Source organism: Diabrotica virgifera, chromosome 6 (assembly GCF_917563875.1).
Source record: "Diabrotica virgifera virgifera chromosome 6, PGI_DIABVI_V3a".
Lineage (NCBI taxonomy): Eukaryota > Metazoa > Arthropoda > Insecta > Coleoptera > Chrysomelidae > Diabrotica > Diabrotica virgifera.
The window spans coordinates 164498223-164518087 of record NC_065448.1 but is presented as its reverse complement, the minus strand read 5'-3'; the positions used below and the strand labels follow the sequence as shown (position 1 = coordinate 164518087).

Sequence of the window (19865 nt, the reverse complement as noted above, 5' to 3'; positions counted from 1 at the left end):
CAGAAATATTGCAAGCTTTCGTTGTAGCATTAAAAAAAAATTTTACCTTTTAGGTTTTGCTTGGACCAATATAGCTTTGGCAATCTAGCGAAGAAATTATTCAAGTTTGGATCTTTTGATTTTTCATAGAGGAATGTAACTTTTTGGAATCGTAGTGTTGAAATAGTTCTACCTTATTGTACCTTCGAAGTAACCTACGCCTTCAATGTGCAAAAATTGTCAAACCTTTATATTAACCTATCATTTAAGATTTTTTGTAATTTTTTCTTGATATAGTTTTATAAGAAACGGGGAGTAAAAAATATATGCGTCGTATTCGAAATGTTTTTGGGAGATTTCACTTTGTATCAGTAATATTGCAAGCTTTCGTTGTAGCACTGAACAATGATTTACCTTGTAGGTTTTGCTTAGACCAATATACCTTTGGGAAACTAGCGAAGAAATTATTCAAGTTTGGATCTTTTGATTTTTCATGGAGAAATGTCACTTTTTGGAATCGTAGTGTTGAAATAGTTCTAGCTTATTGTACCTTCGAAATAACCGACACCTTCAATGTGAAAAAATTGTCAAACCTTTGTATTAATGTATCATTTAAGATTTATTCTAGTTTTTTCTCGATATAGATTTATAAGAAACGGGGAGTAAAAAATATATGCGTCGTATTTGGAATGTTTTTGGGAGATTTCACTTTGTACCAGAAATATTGCAAGCTTTCGTTGTAGCATTAAAAAAAAATTTTACCTTTTAGGTTTTGCTTGGACCAATATAGCTTTGGGAATCTAGCGAAGAAATTATTCAAGTTTGGATCTTTTGATTTTTCATGGAGAAATGTCACTTTTTGGAATCGTAGTGTTGAAATAGTTCTAGCTTATTGTACCTTCGAAATAACCGACACCTTCAATGTGAAAAAATTGTCAAACCTTTGTATTAATGTATCATTTAAGATTTATTCTAGTTTTTTCTCGATATAGATTTATAAGAAACGGGGAGTAAAAAATATATGCGTCGTATTTGGAATGTTTTTGGGAGATTTCACTTTGTACCAGAAATATTGCAAGCTTTCGTTGTAGCATTAAAAAAAAATTTTACCTTTTAGGTTTTACTTGGACCAATATAGCTTTGGGAATCTAGCGAAGAAATTATTCAAGTTTGGATCTTTTGATTTTTCATGGAGAAATGTCACTTTTTGGAATCGTAGTGTTGAAATAGTTCTAGCTTATTGTACCTTCGAAATAACCGACACCTTCAATGTGAAAAAATTGTCAAACCTTTATATTAATCTATCATTTAAGATTTTTTGTAGTTTTTTCTTGATATAGTTTTATAAGAAACGGGGAGTAAAAAATATATGCGTCGTATTCGAAATGTTTTTGGGAGATTTCACTTTGTATCAGTAATATTGCAAGCTTTCGTTGTAGCATTGAACAATGATTTACCTTGTAGGTTTTGCTTAGACCAATATACCTTTGGGAAACTAGCGAAGAAATTATTCAAGTTTGGATCTTTTGATTTTTCATGGAGAAATGTCACTTTTTGGAATCGTAGTGTTGAAATAGTTCTAGCTTATTGTACCTTCGAAATAACCGACACCTTCAATGTGAAAAAATTGTCAAACCTTTGTATTAATGTATCATTTAAGATTTATTCTAGGTTTTTCTCGATATAGATTTATAAGAAACGGGGAGTAAAAAATATATGCGTCGTATTTGGAATGTTTTTGGGAGATTTCACTTTGTACCAGAAATATTGCAAGCTTTCGTTGTAGCATTAAAAAAAAATTTTACCTTTTAGGTTTTGCTTGGACCAATATAGCTTTGGCAATCTAGCGAAGAAATTATTCAAGTTTGGATCTTTTGATTTTTCATAGAGGAATGTAACTTTTTGGAATCGTAGTGTTGAAATAGTTCTACCTTATTGTACCTTCGAAGTAACCTACGCCTTCAATGTGCAAAAATTGTCAAACCTTTATATTAACCTATCATTTAAGATTTTTTGTAATTTTTTCTTGATATAGTTTTATAAGAAACGGGGAGTAAAAAATATATGCGTCGTATTCGAAATGTTTTTGGGAGATTTCACTTTGTATCAGTAATATTGCAAGCTTTCGTTGTAGCATTGAACAATGATTTACCTTGTAGGTTTTGCTTAGACCAATATACCTTTGGGAAACTAGCGAAGAAATTATTCAAGTTTGGATCTTTTGATTTTTCATGGAGAAATGTCACTTTTTGGAATCGTAGTGTTGAAATAGTTCTAGCTTATTGTACCTTCGAAATAACCGACACCTTCAATGTGAAAAAATTGTCAAACCTTTGTATTAATGTATCATTTAAGATTTATTCTAGTTTTTTCTCGATATAGATTTATAAGAAACGGGGAGTAAAAAATATATGCGTCGTATTTGGAATGTTTTTGGGAGATTTCACTTTGTACCAGAAATATTGCAAGCTTTCGTTGTAGCATTAAAAAAAAATTTTACCTTTTAGGTTTTGCTTGGACCAATATAGCTTTGGGAATCTAGCGAAGAAATTATTCAAGTTTGGATCTTTTGATTTTTCATGGAGAAATGTCACTTTTTGGAATCGTAGTGTTGAAATAGTTCTAGCTTATTGTACCTTCGAAATAACCGACACCTTCAATGTGAAAAAATTGTCAAACCTTTGTATTAATGTATCATTTAAGATTTATTCTAGTTTTTTCTCGATATAGATTTATAAGAAACGGGGAGTAAAAAATATATGCGTCGTATTTGGAATGTTTTTGGGAGATTTCACTTTGTACCAGAAATATTGCAAGCTTTCGTTGTAGCATTAAAAAAAAATTTTACCTTTTAGGTTTTACTTGGACCAATATAGCTTTGGGAATCTAGCGAAGAAATTATTCAAGTTTGGATCTTTTGATTTTTCATGGAGAAATGTCACTTTTTGGAATCGTAGTGTTGAAATAGTTCTAGCTTATTGTACCTTCGAAATAATCGACACCTTCAATGTGAAAAAATTGTCAAACCTTTGTATTAATGTATCATTTAAGATTTATTGTAGTTTTTTCTTGATATAGTTTTATAAGAAACGGGGAGTAAATAATGTATGCGTCGTATTTGAAATGTTTTTTGAAGATTTCACTTTGTACCAGAAATATAGCAAGCTTTCCTTGTAGCATTGAAAAAAAATTTACCTTTTAGGTTTTGCCAAGACAAATATAGCTTTGGCAATCTAGCGAAGAAATTATTCAAGTTTGGATCTTTTGATTTTTTATTTAGAAATGTAACTTTTTGGAATCGTAGTGTTGAAATAGTTCTACCTTATTGTACCTTCGAAGTAACCTACGCCTTCAATGTGCAAAAATTGTCAAACCTTTGTATTAATGTATCATTTAAGATTTATTGTAGTTTTTTCTTGATATAGTTTTATAAGAAACGGGGAGTAAATAATGTATGCGTCGTATTTGAAATGTTTTTTGAAGATTTCACTTTGTACCAGAAATATTGCAAGCTTTCCTTGTAGCATTGAAAAAAAATTTACCTTTTAGGTTTTGCCAAGACAAATATAGCTTTGGCAATCTAGCGAAGAAATTATTCAAGTTTGGATCTTTTGATTTTTCATAGAGGAATGTAACTTTTTGGAATCGTAGTGTTGAAATAGTTCTACCTTATTGTACCTTCGAAATAATCGACACCTTCAATGTGAAAAAATTGTCAAACCTTTATATTAACCTATCATTTAAGATTTTTTGTAGTTTTTTCTTGATATAGTTTTATAAGAAACGGGGAGTAAACAATGTATGCGTCGTATTTAAAATGTTTTTGGAAGATTTCTTTTTGTACCAGAAATATTGCAAGCTTTCCTTGTAGCATTGAAAAAAAATTTACCTTTTAGGTTTTGCTTAGACAAATATAGCTTTGGGAATCTAGCGAAGAAATTATTCAAGTTTGGATCTTTTGATCTTTATGGAGAAATGTAACTTTTTGGAATCGTAGTGTTGAAATAGTTCTACCTTATTGTACCTTCGAAATAATCGACACCTTCAATGTGAAAAAATTGTCAAACCTTTATATTAATCTATCATTTAAGATTTTTTGTAGTTTTTTCTTGATATAGTTTTATAAGAAACGGGGAGTAAAAAATATATGCGTCGTATTTGAAATGTTTTTGGGAGATTTCACTTTTTATCAGTAATATTGCAAGCTTTCGTTGTAGCATTGAACAATGATTTACCTTTTAGGTTTTGCTTAGACCAATATAGCTTTGGGAAACTTTTAGAAATTATTCAAGTTTGGATCTTTTGATTTTTCATGGAGAAATGTAGCTTTTTGGAATCGTAGTGTTGAAATAGTTCTAGCTTATTGTACCTTCGAAATAATCGACACCTTCAATGTGAAAAAATTGTCAAACCTTTGTATTAATGTATCATTTAAGATTTATTGTAGTTTTTTCTTGATATAGTTTTATAAGAAACGGGGAGTAAATAATGTATGCGTCGTATTTGAAATGTTTTTTGAAGATTTCACTTTGTACCAGAAATATAGCAAGCTTTCCTTGGGGCATTGAAAAAAAATTTACCTTTTAGGGTTTGCTTAGACAAATATAGCTTTGGGAATCTAGCGAAGAAATTATTCAAGTTTGGATCTTTAGATTTTTTATGGAGAAATGTAACTTTTTGGAATCGTAGTGTTGAAATAGTTCTACCTTATTGTACCTTCGAAATAATCGACACCTTCAATGTGAAAAAATTGTCAAACCTTTATATTAACCTATCATTTAAGATTTTTTGTAGTTTTTTCTTGATATAGTTTTATAAGAAACGGGGAGTAAAAAATATATGCGTCGTGTTTGAAATGTTTTTGGGAGATTTCAATTTGTACCAGAAATATTGCAAGCTTTCGTTGTAGCATTGAAAAATGAGTTATCTTTTAGGTTTTGCTTAGACCAATATAGCTTTGGAATCTAGCGAAGAAATTATTCAAGTTTGGATCTTTTGATTTTTCATGGAGAAATGTAACTTTTTGGAATCGTAGTGTTGAAATAGTTCTACCTTATTGTACCATCCAAATAATCGACACCTTCAATGTGAAAAAATTGTCAAACCTTTATATTAACCTATCATTTAAGATTTTTTGTAATTTTTTCTTGATATAGTTTTATAAGAAACGGGGAGTAAAAAATATATGCGTCGTATTTGAAATGTTTTTGGGAGATATCACTTTGTACCAGTAATATTGCAAGCTGTCGTTGTAGCATTGAACAATGATTTACCTTTTAGGTTTTGCTTAGACCAATATAGCTTTGGGAAACTAGCGAAGAAATTATTCAAGTTTGGATCTTTTGATTTTGCATAGAGGAATGTAACTTTTTGGAATCGTAGTGTTGAAATAGTTCTACCTTATTGTACCTTCGAAATAATCTACACCTTCAATGTGCAAAAATTGTCAAACCTGTGTAATAATGTATCATTTAATATTTATTGTAGTTTTTTCTTGATATAGTTTTATAAGAAACGGGGAGTAAACAATGTATGCGTCGTATTTGAAATGTTTTTGGAAGATTTCTTTTGTACCAGAAATATTGCAAGCTTTCCTTGTAGCATTGAAACAAAATTACCTTTTAGGATTTGCTTAGACAAATATAGCTTTGGGAATCTAGCGAAGAAATTACTCAAGTTTGGATCTTTTGATTTTTCATAGAGGAATATAACTTTTTGGAATCGTAGTGTTGAAATCATTGTACCTTTTTGTACCTTCGAAATATTCTACTCCTTCAATGTGAAAAAATTGTCAAACCTTTGTACTAATGTATCATTTAAGATTTATTGTAGTTTTTTCTTGATATAGTTTTATAAGAAACGGTGAGTAAACAAGGTATGCGTCGTATTTGAAATGTTTTTGGAAGATTTCACTTTGTACCAGAAATATTGCAAGCTTTCCTTGTAGCATTGAAAAAAAATTTACCTTTTAGGTTTTGCTTAGACAAATATAGCTTTGGGAATCTAGCGAAGAAATTATTCAAGTTTGGATCTTTTGATTTTTTATGGAGAAATGTAACTTTTTGGAATCGTAGTGTTGAAATAGTTCTACCTTATTGTACCTTCGAAATAATCAACTCCTTCAATGTGAAATAATTGTCAAACCTTTATATTAACCTATCATTTAAGATTTTTTGTAGTTTTTTCTTGATATAGTTTTATAAGAAACGGGGAGTAAAAAATATATGCGTCGTATTTGAAATGTTTTTGGGAGCTTTCACTTTGTACCAGAAATATTGCAAGCCTTCGTTGTAGCATTGAAAAATGAGTTACCTTTTAGGTTTTGCTTAGACCAATATAGCTTTGGAATCTAGCGAAGAAATTATTCAAGTTTGGATCTTTTGATTTTTCATGGAGAAATGTCACTTTTTGGAATCGTAGTGTTGAAATAGTTCTAGCTTATTGTACCTTCGAAATAACCGACACCTTCAATGTGAAAAAATTGTCAAACCTTTATATTAATCTATCATTTAAGATTTTTTGTAGTTTTTTCTTGATATAGTTTTATAAGAAACGGGGAGTAAAAAATATATGCGTCGTATTCGAAATGTTTTTGGGAGATTTCACTTTGTATCAGTAATATTGCAAGCTTTCGTTGTAGCATTGAACAATGATTTACCTTTTAGGTTTTGCTTAGACCAATATACCTTTGGGAAACTAGCGAAGAAATTATTCAAGTTTGGATCTTTTGATTTTTCATGGAGAAATGTAACTTTTTGGAATCGTAGTGTTGAAATAGTTCTAGCTTATTGTACCTTCGAAATAATCGACACCTTCAATGTGAAAAAATTGTCAAACCTTTGTATTAATGTATCATTTAAGATTTATTGTAGTTTTTTCTTGATATAGTTTTATAAGAAACGGGGAGTAAATAATGTATGCGTCGTATTTGAAATGTTTTTTGAAGATTTCACATTGTACCAGAAATATAGCAAGCTTTCCTTGTAGCATTGAAAAAAAATTTACCTTTTAGGTTTTGCCAAGACAAATATAGCTTTGGCAATCTAGCGAAGAAATTATTCAAGTTTGGATCTTTTGATTTTTTATTTAGAAATGTAACTTTTTGGAATCGTAGTGTTGAAATAGTTCTACCTTATTGTACCTTCGAAGTAACCTACGCCTTCAATGTGCAAAAATTGTCAAACCTTTGTATTAATGTATCATTTAAGATTTATTGTAGTTTTTTCTTGATATAGTTTTATAAGAAACGGGGAGTAAATAACGTATGCGTCGTATTTGAAATGTTTTTTGAAGATTTCACTTTGTACCAGAAATATTGCAAGCTTTCCTTGTAGCATTGAAAAAAAATTTACCTTTTAGGTTTTGCCAAGACAAATATAGCTTTGGCAATCTAGCGAAGAAATTATTCAAGTTTGGATCTTTTGATTTTTCATAGAGGAATGTAACTTTTTGGAATCGTAGTGTTGAAATAGTTCTACCTTATTGTACCTTCGAAATAATCGACACCTTCAATGTGAAAAAATTGTCAAACCTTTATATTAACCTATCATTTAAGATTTTTTGTAGTTTTTTCTTGATATAGTTTTATAAGAAACGGGGAGTAAACAATGTATGCGTCGCATTTAAAATGTTTTTGGAAGATTTCTTTTTGTACCAGAAATATTGCAAGCTTTCCTTGTAGCATTGAAAAAAAATTTACCTTTTAGGTTTTGCTTAGACAAATATAGCTTTGGGAATCTAGCGAAGAAATTATTCAAGTTTGGATCTTTTGATCTTTATGGAGAAATGTAACTTTTTGGAATCGTAGTGTTGAAATAGTTCTACCTTATTGTACCTTCGAAATAATCGACACCTTCAATGTGAAAAAATTGTCAAACCTTTATATTAATCTATCATTTAAGATTTTTTGTAGTTTTTTCTTGATATAGTTTTATAAGAAACGGGGAGTAAAAAATATATGCGTCGTATTTGAAATGTTTTTGGGAGATTTCACTTTTTATCAGTAATATTGCAAGCTTTCGTTGTAGCATTGAACAATGATTTACCTTTTAGGTTTTGCTTAGACCAATATAGCTTTGGGAAACTTTTAGAAATTATTCAAGTTTGGATCTTTTGATTTTTCATGGAGAAATGTAGCTTTTTGGAATCGTAGTGTTGAAATAGTTCTAGCTTATTGTACCTTCGAAATAATCGACACCTTCAATGTGAAAAAATTGTCAAACCTTTGTATTAATGTATCATTTAAGATTTATTGTAGTTTTTTCTTGATATAGTTTTATAAGAAACGGGGAGTAAATAATGTATGCGTCGTATTTGAAATGTTTTTTGAAGATTTCACTTTGTACCAGAAATATAGCAAGCTTTCCTTGGGGCATTGAAAAAAAATTTACCTTTTAGGGTTTGCTTAGACAAATATAGCTTTGGGAATCTAGCGAAGAAATTATTCAAGTTTGGATCTTTAGATTTTTTATGGAGAAATGTAACTTTTTGGAATCGTAGTGTTGAAATAGTTCTACCTTATTGTACCTTCGAAATAATCGACACCTTCAATGTGAAAAAATTGTCAAACCTTTATATTAACCTATCATTTAAGATTTTTTGTAGTTTTTTCTTGATATAGTTTTATAAGAAACGGGGAGTAAAAAATATATGCGTCGTGTTTGAAATGTTTTTGGGAGATTTCAATTTGTACCAGAAATATTGCAAGCTTTCGTTGTAGCATTAAAAAATGAGTTATCTTTTAGGTTTTGCTTAGACCAATATAGCTTTGGAATCTAGCGAAGAAATTATTCAAGTTTGGATCTTTTGATTTTTCATGGAGAAATGTAACTTTTTGGAATCGTAGTGTTGAAATAGTTCTACCTTATTGTACCTTCCAAATAATCGACACCTTCAATGTGAAAAAATTGTCAAACCTTTATATTAACCTATCATTTATGATTTTTTGTAATTTTTTCTTGATATAGTTTTATAAGAAACGGGGAGTAAAAAATATATGCGTCGTATTTGAAATGTTTTTGGGAGATATCACTTTGTACCAGTAATATTGCAAGCTGTCGTGGTAGCATTGAACAATGATTTACCTTTTAGGTTTTGCTTAGACCAATATAGCTTTGGGAAACTAGCGAAGAAATTATTCAAGTTTGGATCTTTTGATTTTGCATAGAGGAATGTAACTTTTTGGAATCGTAGTGTTGAAATAGTTCTACCTTATTGTACCTTCGAAATAATCTACACCTTCAATGTGCAAAAATTGTCAAACCTGTGTAATAATGTATCATTTAATATTTATTGTAGTTTTTTCTTGATATAGTTTTATAAGAAACGGGGAGTAAACAATGTATGCGTCGTATTTGAAATGTTTTTGGAAGATTTCTTTTGTACCAGAAATATTGCAAGCTTTCCTTGTAGCATTGAAACAAAATTACCTTTTAGGATTTGCTTAGACAAATATAGCTTTGGGAATCTAGCGAAGAAATTACTCAAGTTTGGATCTTTTGATTTTTCATAGAGGAATATAACTTTTTGGAATCGTAGTGTTGAAATCATTGTACCTTTTTGTACCTTCGAAATATTCTACTCCTTCAATGTGAAAAAATTGTCAAACCTTTGTACTAATGTATCATTTAAGATTTATTGTAGTTTTTTCTTGATATAGTTTTATAAGAAACGGTGAGTAAACAAGGTATGCGTCGTATTTGAAATGTTTTTGGAAGATTTCACTTTGTACCAGAAATATTGCAAGCTTTCCTTGTAGCATTGAAAAAAAATTTACCTTTTAGGTTTTGCTTAGACAAATATAGCTTTGGGAATCTAGCGAAGAAATTATTCAAGTTTGGATCTTTTGATTTTTTATGGAGAAATGTAACTTTTTGGAATCGTAGTGTTGAAATAGTTCTACCTTATTGTACCTTCGAAATAATCAACTCCTTCAATGTGAAATAATTGTCAAACCTTTATATTAACCTATCATTTAAGATTTTTTGTAGTTTTTTCTTGATATAGTTTTATAAGAAACGGGGAGTAAAAAATATATGCGTCGTATTTGAAATGTTTTTGGGAGCTTTCACTTTGTACCAGAAATATTGCAAGCCTTCGTTGTAGCATTGAAAAATGAGTTACCTTTTAGGTTTTGCTTAGACCAATATAGCTTTGGAATCTAGCGAAGAAATTATTCAAGTTTGGATCTTTTGATTTTTCATGGAGAAATGTAACTTTTTGGAATCGTAGTGTTGAAATAGTTCTACCTTATTGTACCTTCGAAATAATCGACACCATCAATGTGAAAAAATTGTCAAACCTTTATATTAACCTATCATTTAAGATTTTTTGTAGTTTTTTCTTGATATAGTTTTATAAGAAACGGGGAGTAAACAATGTATGCGTCGTATTTGAAATGTTTTTGGAAGATTTCTTTTTGTACCAGAAATATTGCAAGCTTTCTTTGTAGCATTGAAAAAAAATTTACCTTTTAGGGTTTGCTTAGACAAATATAGCTTTGGGAATCTAGCGAAGAAATTATTCAAGTTTGGATCTTTTGATTTTTCATAGAGAAATGTAACTTTTTGGAATCGTAGTGCTGAAATAGTTCTACCTTATTGTACCTTCGAAGTAACCTACACCTTCAATGTGCAAAAATTGTCAAACATTTGTATTAATGTATCATTTAAGATTTATTGTAGTTTTTTCTTGATATAGTTTTATAAGAAACGGGGAGTAAATAATGTATGCGTAGTATTTGAAATGTTTTTGGAAGATTTCTTTTTGTACCAGAAATATTGCAAGGTTTCCTTGTAGCATTGAAAAAAAATTTACCTTTTAGGTTTTGCTTAGACAAATATAGCTTTGGGAATCTAGCGAAGAAATTATTCAAGTTTGGATCTTTTGATTTTTTATGGAGAAATGTAACTTTTTGGAATCGTAGTGTTGAAATAGTTCTACCTTATTGTACCTTCGAAATAATCGACACCTTCAATCTGAAAAAATTGTCAAACCTTTGTATTAATGTATCATTTAAGATTTATTGTAGTTTTTTGTTGATATAGATTTATAAGAAACGGGGAGTAAAAAATGTATGCGTCGTATTTGAAATGTTGTTGGGAGATTTCAGTTTCAACCAGAAATTTTGCAAGCTTTCTTTGTATCATTCAAATAAAAATAGACTTTTCGGTTTTGCTTGAACAAATATAGCTTTGAGAATCTAGCGACACATTATTCAAATTTGGACCTTTTGATTTTTCATAGAGAAATATAACTTTTTGGAATCGTAGTGTTGAAATAGTTCTACCTTATTGTACCTTCGAAATAATCTACACCTTCAATATGCAAAAATTGTCAAACCTTTGTATTAATATATCATTTAAGATTTATTGTAGTTTTTTCCCGATATAGTTTTATAAGAAACGGGGAGTAAACAATGTAAGCGTCGTATTTGAAATGCTTGTGGGAGATTTCACTTTGTACCAGTAATATTGCAAGCTTTCGTTGTAGCATTGAACAATGATTTACCTTTTAGGTTTTGCTTAGACCAATATAGCTTTGGGAAACTAGCGAAGAAATTATTCAAGTTTGGATCCTTTGATTTTTCATAGAGGAATGTAACTTTTTGGAATCGTAGTGTTGAAATAGTTCTACCTTATTGTACCTTCGAAATAATCTACACCTTCAATGTGCAAAAATTGTCAAACCTGTGTATTAATGTATCATTTAAGATTTATTGTAGTTTTTTCTTGATATAGTTTTATTATAAACGGGGAGTAAACAATGTAAGCGTCGTATTTGAAATGTTTTTGGGAGATTTCACTTTGTACCAGTAATATTGCAAGCATTCGTTGTAGCATTGAACAATGATTTACCTTTTAGGTTTTGCTTAGACAAATATAGCTTTGGGAAACTAGCGAAGAAATTATTCAAGTTTGGATCTTTTGATTTTTCATGGAGAAATGTAACTTTTTGGAATCGTAGTGTTGAAATACTTCTACCTTATTGTACCTTCGAAATAATCGACACCTTCAATGTGAAAAAATTGTCAAACCTTTATATTAATCTATCACTTAAGATTTTTTGTAGTTTTTCTTGATATAGTTTTATAAGAAACGGGGAGTAAAAAATATATGCGTCGTATTTGAAATGTTTTTGGGAGATTTCATTTTGTACCAGTAATATTGCAAGCTTTCGTTGTAGCATTGAACAATGATTTACCTTTTAGGTTTTGCTTAGACCAATATAGCTTTGGGAAACTAGCGAAGAAATTATTCAAGTTTGGATCTTTTGATTTTTCATGGAGAAATGTCACTTTTTGGAATCGTAGTGTTGAAATAGTTCTAGCTTATTGTACCTTCGAAATAATCGACACCTTCAATGTGAAAAAATTGTCAAACCTTTGTATTAATGTATCATTTAAGATTTATTGTAGTTTTTTCTTGATATAGTTTTATAAGAAACGGGGAGTAAACAATGTATGCGTCGTATTTGAAATGTTTTTGGAAGATTTCTTTTTGTGCCAGAAATATTGCAAGCTTTCTTTGTAGCATTGAAAAAAAATTTACCTTTTAGGGTTTGCTTAGACAAATATAGCTTTGGGAATCTAGCGAAGAAATTATTCAAGTTTGGATCTTTTGGTTTTTCATAGAGAAATGTAACTTTTTGGAATCGTAGTGCTGAAATAGTTCTACCTTATTGTACCTTCGAAGTAACCTACACCTTCAATGTGCAAAAATTGTCAAACATTTGTATTAATGTATCATTTAAGATTTATTGTAGTTTTTTCTTGATATCGTTTTATAAGAAACGGTGAGTAAACAAGGTATGCGTCGTATTTGAAATGTTTTTGGAAGATTTCACTTTGTACCAGAAATATTGCAAGCTTTCCTTGTAGCATTGAAAAAAATTTACCTTTTAGGTTTTGCTTAGACAAATATAGCTTTGGGAATCTAGCGAAGAAATTATTCAAGTTTGGATCTTTATATTTTTTATGGAGAAATGTAACTTTTTGGAATCGTAGTGTTGAAATAGTTCTACCTTATTGTACCTTCGAAATAATCGACACCTTCAATGTGAAAAAATTGTCAAACCTTTATATTAACCTATCATTTAAGATTTTTTGTAGTTTTTTCTTGATATAGTTTTATAAGAAACGGGGAGTAAAAAATATATGCGTCGTGTTTGAAATGTTTTTGGGAGATTTCAATTTGTACCAGAAATATTGCAAGCTTTCGTTGTAGCATTGAAAAATGAGTTATCTTTTAGGTTTTGCTTAGACCAATATAGCTTTGGAATCTAGCGAAGAAATTATTCAAGTTTGGATCTTTTGATTTTTCATGGAGAAATGTAACTTTTTGGAATCGTAGTGTTGAAATAGTTCTACCTTATTGTACCTTCGAAATAATCGACACCTTCAATGTGAAAAAATTGTCAAACCTTTATATTAACCTATCATTTAAGATTTTTTGTAATTTTTTCTTGATATAGTTTTATAAGAAACGGGGAGTAAAAAATATATGCGTCGTATTTGAAATGTTTTTGGGAGATATCACTTTGTACCAGTAATATTGCAAGCTGTCGTTGTAGCATTGAACAATGATTTACCTTTTAGGTTTTGCTTAGACCAATATAGCTTTGGGAAACTAGCGAAGAAATTATTCAAGTTTGGATCTTTTGATTTTGCATAGAGGAATGTAACTTTTTGGAATCGTAGTGTTGAAATAGTTCTACCTTATTGTACCTTCGAAATAATCTACACCTTCAATGTGCAAAAATTGTCAAACCTGTGTAATAATGTATCATTTAATATTTATTGTAGTTTTTTCTTGATATAGTTTTATAAGAAACGGGGAGTAAACAATGTATGCGTCGTATTTGAAATGTTTTTGGAAGATTTCTTTTGTACCAGAAATATTGCAAGCTTTCCTTGTAGCATTGAAACAAAATTACCTTTTAGGATTTGCTTAGACAAATATAGCTTTGGGAATCTAGCGAAGAAATTACTCAAGTTTGGATCTTTTGATTTTTCATAGAGGAATATAACTTTTTGGAATCGTAGTGTTGAAATCATTGTACCTTTTTGTACCTTCGAAATATTCTACTCCTTCAATGTGAAAAAATTGTCAAACCTTTGTACTAATGTATCATTTAAGATTTATTGTAGTTTTTTCTTGATATAGTTTTATAAGAAACGGTGAGTAAACAAGGTATGCGTCGTATTTGAAATGTTTTTGGAAGATTTCACTTTGTACCAGAAATATTGCAAGCTTTCCTTGTAGCATTGAAAAAAAATTTACCTTTTAGGTTTTGCTTAGACAAATATAGCTTTGGGAATCTAGCGAAGAAATTATTCAAGTTTGGATCTTTTGATTTTTTATGGAGAAATGTAACTTTTTGGAATCGTAGTGTTGAAATAGTTCTACCTTATTGTACCTTCGAAATAATCAACTCCTTCAATGTGAAATAATTGTCAAACCTTTATATTAACCTATCATTTAAGATTTTTTGTAGTTTTTTCTTGATATAGTTTTATAAGAAACGGGGAGTAAAAAATATATGCGTCGTATTTGAAATGTTTTTGGGAGCTTTCACTTTGTACCAGAAATATTGCAAGCCTTCGTTGTAGCATTGAAAAATGAGTTACCTTTTAGGTTTTGCTTAGACCAATATAGCTTTGGAATCTAGCGAAGAAATTATTCAAGTTTGGATCTTTTGATTTTTCATGGAGAAATGTAACTTTTTAGAATCGTAGTGTTGAAATAGTTCTACCTTATTGTACCTTCGAAATAATCGACACCATCAATGTGAAAAAATTGTCAAACCTTTATATTAACCTATCATTTAAGATTTTTTGTAGTTTTTTCTTGATATAGGTTTATAAGAAACGGGGAGTAAACAATGTATGCGTCGTATTTGAAATGTTTTTGGAAGATTTCTTTTTGTACCAGAAATATTGCAAGCTTTCTTTGTAGCATTGAAAAAAAATATACCTTTTAGGGTTTGCTTAGACAAATATAGCTTTGGGAATCTAGCGAAGAAATTATTCAAGTTTGGATCTTTTGATTTTTCATAGAGAAATGTAACTTTTTGGAATCGTAGTGCTGAAATAGTTCTACCTTATTGTACCTTCGAAGTAACCTACACCTTCAATGTGCAAAAATTGTCAAACATTTGTATTAATGTATCATTTAAGATTTATTGTAGTTTTTTCTTGATATAGTTTTATAAGAAACGGGGAGTAAATAATGTATGCGTCGTATTTGAAATGTTTTTGGAAGATTTCTTTTTGTACCAGAAATATTGCAAGGTTTCCTTGTAGCATTGAAAAAAAATTTACCTTTTAGGTTTTGCTTAGACAAATATAGCTTTGGGAATCTAGCGAAGAAATTATTCAAGTTTGGATCTTTTGATTTTTTATGGAGAAATGTAACTTTTTGGAATCGTAGTGTTGAAATAGTTCTACCTTATTGTACCTTCGAAATAATCGACACCTTCAATCTGAAAAAATTGTCAAACCTTTGTATTAATGTATCATTTAAGATTTATTGTAGTTTTTTGTTGATATAGATTTATAAGAAACGGGGAGTAAAAAATGTATGCGTCGTATTTGAAATGTTGTTGGGAGATTTCAGTTTCAACCAGAAATTTTGCAAGCTTTCTTTGTATCATTCAAATAAAAATAGACTTTTCGGTTTTGCTTGAACAAATATAGCTTTGAGAATCTAGCGACACATTATTCAAATTTGGACCTTTTGATTTTTCATAGAGAAATATAACTTTTTGGAATCGTAGTGTTGAAATAGTTCTACCTTATTGTACCTTCGAAATAATCTACACCTTCAATATGCAAAAATTGTCAAACCTTTGTATTAATATATCATTTAAGATTTATTGTAGTTTTTTCCCGATATAGTTTTATAAGAAACGGGGAGTAAACAATGTAAGCGTCGTATTTGAAATGCTTGTGGGAGATTTCACTTTGTACCAGTAATATTGCAAGCTTTCGTTGTAGCATTGAACAATGATTTACCTTTTAGGTTTTGCTTAGACCAATATAGCTTTGGGAAACTAGCGAAGAAATTATTCAAGTTTGGATCCTTTGATTTTTCATAGAGGAATGTAACTTTTTGGAATCGTAGTGTTGAAATAGTTCTACCTTATTGTACCTTCGAAATAATCTACACCTTCAATGTGCAAAAATTGTCAAACCTTTATATTAATCTATCATTTAAGATTTTTTGTAGTTTTTCTTGATATAGTTTTATAAGAAACGGGGAGTAAAAAATATATGCGTCGTATTTGAAATGTTTTTGGGAGATTTCACTTTTTATCAGTAATATTGCAAGCTTTCGTTGTAGCATTGAACAATGATTTACCTTTTAGGTTTTGCTTAGACCAATATAGCTTTGGGAAACTTTTAGAAATTATTCAAGTTTGGATCTTTTGATTTTTCATGGAGAAATGTAGCTTTTTGGAATCGTAGTGTTGAAATAGTTCTAGCTTATTGTTCCTTCGAAATAATCGACACCTTCAATGTGAAAAAATTGTCAAACCTTTGTATTAATGTATCATTTAAGATTTATTGTAGTTTTTTCTTGATATAGTTTTATAAGAAACGGGGAGTAAATAATGTATGCGTCGTATTTGAAATGTTTTTTGAAGATTTCACTTTGTACCAGAAATATAGCAAGCTTTCCTTGGGGCATTGAAAAAAAATTTACCTTTTAGGGTTTGCTTACACAAATATAGCTTTGGGAATCTAGCGAAGAAATTATTCAAGTTTGGATCTTTAGATTTTTTATGGAGAAATGTAACTTTTTGGAATCGTAGTGTTGAAATAGTTCTACCTTATTGTACCTTCGAAATAATCGACACCTTCAATGTGAAAAAATTGTCAAACCTTTATATTAACCTATCATTTAAGATTTTTTGTAGTTTTTTCTTGATATAGTTTTATAAGAAACGGGGAGTAAAAAATATATGCGTCGTGTTTGAAATGTTTTTGGGAGATTTCAATTTGTACCAGAAATATTGCAAGCTTTCGTTGTAGCATTGAAAAATGAGTTATCTTTTAGGTTTTGCTTAGACCAATATAGCTTTGGAATCTAGCGAAGAAATTATTCAAGTTTGGATCTTTTGATTTTTCATGGAGAAATGTAACTTTTTGGAATCGTAGTGTTGAAATAGTTCTACCTTATTGTACCTTCCAAATAATCGACACCTTCAATGTGAAAAAATTGTCAAACCTTTATATTAACCTATCATTTAAGATTTTTTGTAATTTTTTCTTGATATAGTTTTATAAGAAACGGGGAGTAAAAAATATATGCGTCGTATTTGAAATGTTTTTGGGAGATATCACTTTGTACCAGTAATATTGCAAGCTGTCGTTGTAGCATTGAACAATGATTTACCTTTTAGGTTTTGCTTAGACCAATATAGCTTTGGGAAACTAGCGAAGAAATTATTCAAGTTTGGATCTTTTGATTTTGCATAGAGGAATGTAACTTTTTGGAATCGTAGTGTTGAAATAGTTCTACCTTATTGTACCTTCGAAATAATCTACACCTTCAATGTGCAAAAATTGTCAAACCTGTGTAATAATGTATCATTTAATATTTATTGTAGTTTTTTCTTGATATAGTTTTATAAGAAACGGGGAGTAAACAATGTATGCGTCGTATTTGAAATGTTTTTGGAAGATTTCTTTTGTACCAGAAATATTGCAAGCTTTCCTTGTAGCATTGAAACAAAATTACCTTTTAGGATTTGCTTAGACAAATATAGCTTTGGGAATCTAGCGAAGAAATTACTCAAGTTTGGATCTTTTGATTTTTCATAGAGGAATATAACTTTTTGGAATCGTAGTGTTGAAATCATTGTACCTTTTTGTACCTTCGAAATATTCTACTCCTTCAATGTGAAAAAATTGTCAAACCTTTGTACTAATGTATCATTTAAGATTTATTGTAGTTTTTTCTTGATATAGTTTTATAAGAAACGGTGAGTAAACAAGGTATGCGTCGTATTTGAAATGTTTTTGGAAGATTTCACTTTGTACCAGAAATATTGCAAGCTTTCCTTGTAGCATTGAAAAAAAATTTACCTTTTAGGTTTTGCTTAGACAAATATAGCTTTGGGAATCTAGCGAAGAAATTATTCAAGTTTGGATCTTTTGATTTTTTATGGAGAAATGTAACTTTTTGGAATCGTAGTGTTGAAATAGTTCTACCTTATTGTACCTTCGAAATAATCAACTCCTTCAATGTGAAATAATTGTCAAACCTTTATATTAACCTATCATTTAAGATTTTTTGTAGTTTTTTCTTGATATAGTTTTATAAGAAACGGGGAGTAAAAAATATATGCGTCGTATTTGAAATGTTTTTGGGAGCTTTCACTTTGTACCAGAAATATTGCAAGCCTTCGTTGTAGCATTGAAAAATGAGTTACCTTTTAGGTTTTGCTTAGACCAATATAGCTTTGGAATCTAGCGAAGAAATTATTCAAGTTTGGATCTTTTGATTTTTCATGGAGAAATGTAACTTTTTGGAATCGTAGTGTTGAAATAGTTCTACCTTATTGTACCTTCGAAATAATCGACACCATCAATGTGAAAAAATTGTCAAACCTTTATATTAACCTATCATTTAAGATTTTTTGTAGTTTTTTCTTGATATAGTTTTATAAGAAACGGGGAGTAAAAAATATATGCGTCGTATTTGAAATGTTTTTGGGAGCTTTCACTTTGTACCAGAAATATTGCAAGCCTTCGTTGTAGCATTGAAAAAAAATTTACCTTTTAGGGTTTGTTTAGACAAATATAGCTTTGGGAATCTAGCGAAGAAATTATTCAAGTTTGGATCTTTTGATTTTTCATAGAGAAATGTAACTTTTTGGAATCGTAGTGCTGAAATAGTTCTACCTTATTGTACCTTCGAAGTAACCTACACCTTCAATGTGCAAAAATTGTCAAACATTTGTATTAATGTATCATTTAAGATTTATTGTAGTTTTTTCTTGATATAGTTTTATAAGAAACGGGGAGTAAATAATGTATGCGTAGTATTTGAAATGTTTTTGGAAGATTTCTTTTTGTACCAGAAATATTGCAAGGTTTCCTTGTAGCATTGAAAAAAAATTTACCTTTTAGGTTTTGCTTAGACAAATATAGCTTTGGGAATCTAGCGAAGAAATTATTCAAGTTTGGATCTTTTGATTTTTTATGGAGAAATGTAACTTTTTGGAATCGTAGTGTTGAAATAGTTCTACCTTATTGTACCTTCGAAATAATCGACACCTTCAATCTGAAAAAATTGTCAAACCTTTGTATTAATGTATCATTTAAGATTTATTGTAGTTTTTTGTTGATATAGATTTATAAGAAACGGGGAGTAAAAAATGTATGCGTCGTATTTGAAATGTTGTTGGGAGATTTCAGTTTCAACCAGAAATTTTGCAAGCTTTCTTTGTATCATTCAAATAAAAATAGACTTTTCGGTTTTGCTTGAACAAATATAGCTTTGAGAATCTAGCGACACATTATTCAAATTTGGACCTTTTGATTTTTCATAGAGAAATATAACTTTTTGGAATCGTAGTGTTGAAATAGTTCTACCTTATTGTACCTTCGAAATAATCTACACCTTCAATATGCAAAAATTGTCAAACCTTTGTATTAATATATCATTTAAGATTTATTGTAGTTTTTTCCCGATATAGTTTTATAAGAAACGGGGAGTAAACAATGTAAGCGTCGTATTTGAAATGCTTGTGGGAGATTTCACTTTGTACCAGTAATATTGCAAGCTTTCGTTGTAGCATTGAACAATGATTTACCTTTTAGGTTTTGCTTAGACCAATATAGCTTTGGGAAAATAGCGAAGAAATTATTCAAGTTTGGA

General features: G+C 29.7%; 1 long non-coding RNA gene across 50 annotated transcripts in view; it reads right to left on the bottom strand.

Annotated features, from left to right (window-relative positions):
* Positions 1-19865, bottom strand: part of LOC126887013 (uncharacterized) — a 204623-nt gene that overhangs the window by 136177 nt on the left and 48581 nt on the right. For 47 of the 50 annotated variants that reach the window (XR_007698867.1, XR_007698897.1, XR_007698886.1 and 44 more), the window contains 2 exons: positions 14952-18549; positions 9063-12527 (listed from right to left, as the gene is read on the bottom strand). This is a non-coding gene — a long non-coding RNA (uncharacterized LOC126887013). Of the gene's footprint in view, positions 1-393; positions 1437-9062; positions 12528-14951; positions 18550-19865 lie in introns of all 50 variants that reach the window. The other 3 variants (XR_007698909.1, XR_007698912.1, XR_007698907.1) reach the window with 2 other exon arrangements.